At 50.1% G+C, this 4,992-nt stretch overlaps 1 long non-coding RNA gene across 1 annotated transcript; it reads left to right on the top strand.

The window, feature by feature from the left end:
• The first annotated feature begins 403 nt into the window (after window positions 1-403).
• On the top strand, window positions 404-3,633 carry LOC134474664 (uncharacterized). Its single transcript, XR_010045529.1, has 3 exons — window positions 404-544; window positions 2,563-2,743; window positions 2,882-3,633. It is a non-coding gene; the product is annotated as an uncharacterized LOC134474664 (long non-coding RNA).
• Window positions 3,634-4,992: the final 1,359 nt, after the last annotated feature.

Raw genomic sequence — 4,992 nt, 5'->3', positions numbered from 1 at the left:
AATGAATCCCCTTACTCTATAAAACTAGTATGTGTCAATAATTATAATGTGTAAAAAGGAAAAGAAATGGATCAAAATTTAAAGCATGTGGGCATTTACATGCTAATACATATGCTGCATAATCCCTTGCTGTTGGGCGCAGGCGCTCAACATACCATACCCCACCCGGGACTAAGGACCATGCCAGCTTCCACAATGCGCTACGTCCCTCTTTAAATTAGCCAACCCGTGCGCACTTCATGCTCACTCCGTACTCTGTGGCAACTCCTGATTGGCCACAGCTGGATATGGTAGCCAGAGCCTGCGTCCCATTCCCACCCTGCTTCCCCGTGGCAGCCTGTGATTGGTCACGGCCAAATATATAAACCAGAGCCCACGTAAATAAACTAGCAGTTAACTGTCGTCCACAAAAGCGTCTCCTGTTTCATTGGAGCTGCGTCAGTCAACTGGTTGCCCATATGGGGAGCCCGGAGCGCTGAGACCCTCTCTCTGACAATACAAGGAGCGCTGCGATCCTCTCTCCGATGGAACAGAGCGTCAACAGGTAAAACCGTCAAGCGCCGATAGCGGGGGCTACTTGGCGGGCAGGGGCTGACAGGTTAAACTGCTCAACGTTGGTAGCGGGGGCTACGCAACAGGCAGCGGGGGCTGCGGGGCTGGATGGCGGGGGCTATCGGGCAACCTTGGGCGGATGCGTCGCAAGGGTCAGGAACTCATAAAGAGAGTTCCGGGGGCCGTAAAGAGGCTGGTTTTGGGGGCGCCGTTTGGGCGCGGGGACTAAGCTGTCCCTGTATTAAAAAAAAAAAAAAAAGGAAAAAGAAAAAAAATAAAAATAAAAAGAAACTCTTGAAATTCCAGTTAACATGGGTAACACGGCTACTCAGCCACTGTCAGTCGCCTTAAGCGACTTACTGAGAGAAAAGGGATTACAAACGAAATGAGAACAAATTCAAAACTTCCTCGATCAGGTCGATAAGGTAGCACCTTGGTTTGGTCCCACGGGGTCCATTACTATCCCCAGCTGGGATAAATTAGGGAGAGATCTTGACTTTGCAGCAGAAAATGGTCTCCTGGAGCCAGGAGTCAGACCCCTTTGGGCAGTGGTGAGAAGCTGCCTTGCAGACACCTCTTGTCATGACCATATAAGGGCTGGCGCCATGGCGCTTGATTACCATCAGGCAGAATCCTCCCACGAGCAATCTCGTGAGCCCAGTGCCACAGGCGAGGTGACCCCACCCAACCCAGAAACAAAGGACTCATCAGATAATGAGGGGGAGGAAGAAGAAGTATACAAAATGGTGGATGCAGACACCACCGAAAGAGGGGAAGTCACACACAGGCAGTCGAGAGGGCCTTACTCTGAGGCCACAAATGAGCTGCAACGCAGGATTTCTCAGAGTAAATGGGTCAATGAAGCGAGTACGGGATCCCAGGGCCGCCCCATATAAGACCTACGGCTCTACCTCCTGACCCGCCAGATTATCATGCCCACCAGAGACCCTGCCATCAGCTGTGTAGCTGTCCGCAACGGGTCCAGACGTCCCCTGGGACATTCCAGGAAGACCTTTGGCATCAAGTCAAAAGAGAGGACCCAGGAGGCCTGGGCTGTTTTCTCCAGGCTTTTCCGGTTGCTGTAGATGCTCAGGGAAACAGAGCCCACCCGCCTATAGATATGAAGGCGATAAAGCATCTTAAGGAGGCCAGCACCATGTACATTGTTAATGGGGCGTATACCCTGTCCCTAGTAGAAGCCATGGCAGAAAACGCCATGACACCTGCTGATTGGGCCAGTTTGTGCAAGGCAGTGCTCAGCCCAGGCCAATATCTTGATTGGAAAGCTTGGAATGTTGAACTTGCCACAGAACAGGCCCAAGCTAATGCCCAGAACAATCAGGCCACCTGGAACACGGATATGTTATTAGGACAAGGGCAGTATCTCAATAACCAGCTGATATTTCCACAAGAGGTGTATGCACAGATAAATAGAATAGCCATACAAGCATGGAAATGGGTCTCGGCTAGGGGAGAAGTCTCAGGCCACTTGACAAAAATTTTGCAGGGCCCGAGCGAGCCTTTTTCTGATTTTGTGGCCCACATGATGGAGGCAGCAGGGAGAGTTTTTGGAGACGCAGAGACAGCCATGCTGCTCATTAAGCAGCTCACAGCTGCTCTGGGTCAGCACCAGGTGTAGTTGGTTAACTTGGCAGGAGTCAGGGCTTGCCATTGTTGACGGCCCCTACCACGAGACAAAGCAGAAGCCGCATCCAAACTTATTCAAGAGCAATTAAAGTTAGGCCATATCAAACCCTCAAGTCTATTCTGTTTAAACAAAAGGAGGGTACTGCCCAGGGCATGACACCTAGGGCCAGACTAAATCTTGCCCTCTTCACTTACAATTTTGTAAACATCAACCCACAAGGATCCACGCCAGCACAGCTACATGCCAACCCTGTTGCACCCAAACATGGTTGGGTACGCTGGAAAGACCTCCTGCATGGGGTGTGGAGAGGTCCCAGCCCAGTACTTAGTTGGGCGAGAGGGGCGGTTTGTATCTTCCCACAGGAAGAAGGCAGTGAACCTGTCTGGGTCCTGGAATGCCTGATACGTCCCTGCAAACCACCAGACCCCGACCCAGAGGAAACGTTAACCACAGAACAGGGGAACCAACAGGAGCCTCACAAGCCAGACCTAGCAAGTATACCCACAACTCCCATTAACTATGGCACCTTGGCCAACTCCCCTGGTTAGTAGCCTCCTTTTCCCTTCCTTCTTGCATCTCATACAGTCCTTGCAGCCAATGACTTTTCTAAATTGCTCCACTGCAACCTGTTATATGTTACAGTGTTGGGATAACAGTACACTTTCAGCTGTTGTTATGCAGGTACTCCAGTTCGCACCGATTCCAGTAATGGCGGACTCAGACGAGTTTCCTGTGATCCAGCTCGGGCCAACTCTCCAATTGGCTTTCATAAAAGAATGGGCAGGAACAGGGGCTCTGGCTACCATGACTACACTTGCCGCATTCAGCAGTCTACTTCTGCTCTGTTGGATTCACAGACAAAGGAATAGGGACAAAGTATCAAACAAGCATTTCTGATCATGGAATCTGGTCAAAGCCTGGCAGCATGGCTCACCATGCTGTGATGCAGGTGTGGAGCAAAGCATCGCAGGGGGTGTCATCCTTGGCCAGGTGACACCCCGGTCCCCATGTTGGTGAGCATGCGGGTTGGGCTCATAAAACAATACTCCCGCCCCCTCCAAAAGAGCACCAACGAGTAGTGAGGCACTGTCATGACTGCAGCGTGACACCTCACGAGGGGCACCGACCTCTGGAGACCCTGCGTCAGTTATAAAGAAAGGGGGAGATGTTGGTCGCAGGCGCTCAACATACCATACCCCATCCGGGACTAAGGACCACGCCAGCTTCCACAATGCGCTACGTCCCTCTTTAAATTAGCCAACCCCTGCGAACTTCGTGCTCACTCCGTACTCTGTGGCAACTCCTGATTGGCCACAGCTGGATATGGTAGCCAGAGCCTGCGTCCCATTCCCACCCTGCTTCCCTGTGGCAGCCTGTGATTGGTCACTGCCAAATATATAAACCAGAGCCCGCGTAAATAAACTAGCAGTTAACTGTCGTCCACAAAAGCCTCTCCTGTTTCACTGGAGCTGCGCCGGTCACCTTGCTAATCCCATGCTCCTGGGGGGGGGGGTTGCAGATAATAGGAGTTCAGTGATTGCTGGGAAAACATCATTGGCCATATTCAAGGCTCAGACACTTGCATGTGGAACATGAATCAAGAGACCCAAGGCTAAGAAGCTAAATGATAGAACGTCCCCTGCCACAAGCCATGTATAATTGCAAAAAGATCCCCTGCCTTCATAGGGTAGGGAGGTAGCTGCCAGACACCAGGAACAGGTTCTGCATGCTGACTCTCCTATTGTAGAAATGACCTTGTAGAGATCTGGTCACTTTTCCACACTTAGTTTTCTCACTTACAAATGATCACTTATGTTAGCAGCAGTATAGAGACTGGAGGTGAGAAATAGCATTTCCGTGGTGTTCATGAGTTAGAGGTGGCCAGAGGAAACTCTTTTGCAGCATCTTCTTCAGCCTTGCATCTTTGACCATCAAGGATGAAGAACAAGGCTCTTGTTTCCCTAAGGAAAAAAAGAGGACAATGGGTGGTCCTGCAGTAGGAGTCAGCAGAGGCCTAAATCAGGTCACCATGCTGGGGAGCTTTGAAGTTTCATCATTGAATCCTCTAATTTTTCTTTTTCTGTTTGTCTCTCAATCATGGCCTAGTATAGCACAATGTCCCTGGGGTGATCAGAAGTTAATCTAGTTTAAGTTAATCTGTTATCCATATCTGGGTCAAATGGGACCAGCAATCCTAGTTTTTTGAGGAATCTCCACACTGATTTCCACAGGGATGCACCAGTCTGTGCCCCCACCAGCAGGGAGAAGCTTCCTTTTTGCCCACAACACCTCTAGCATTTCTTATTGGTTGATTTCTTGACATAAACATTCTTTTCAGGGTGAGGTGGAATCTCAGTGTTCTTTTAATTTTTCACCTATATTTATTTCATATTTCTCACTCTCAGTTCATTTTTGGCTTCTGTGTTCATATCTGCATTGTCCAATTTTATCAAGTGCCTTGCTAAGGCAGTTGGCCACAAGCCTCCATCCCTGATGTCTAATCACCCTTAACATCCGATTGGCTCCTCATCCTCCACCATCACGCAGCTCACACCTGTTCAGCCTGGCTTGCCCTCTGCAAGCATCCCATTAGGCTGTAAGGAAACAGCTCCCTTCCATGTGCTGCTCACTCTTAGCAATGTCAGCTCCCTGACCTGACCCTGGCCTGCAGCTGTGCATCCCTAATTTTCCTAGGTGCATGTGGAGTTCTCTGTCCTCCACTGGTGAACCCCTCACAGTGGCACCTGCCTCTCTCAGGATGGTCCCCATTTTGTGAGAACATTCTTGACAAC

This window comes from Cavia porcellus, unplaced genomic scaffold, assembly GCF_034190915.1.
Source record: "Cavia porcellus strain 051 isolate PalLab524CR breed Dunkin Hartley unplaced genomic scaffold, mCavPor4.1 scaffold_34, whole genome shotgun sequence".
NCBI classification, from domain to species: domain Eukaryota; kingdom Metazoa; phylum Chordata; class Mammalia; order Rodentia; family Caviidae; genus Cavia; species Cavia porcellus.
The sequence above is the reverse complement of the archived record's forward strand: the minus strand, read 5'-3'. Positions and strand labels throughout refer to the sequence as shown.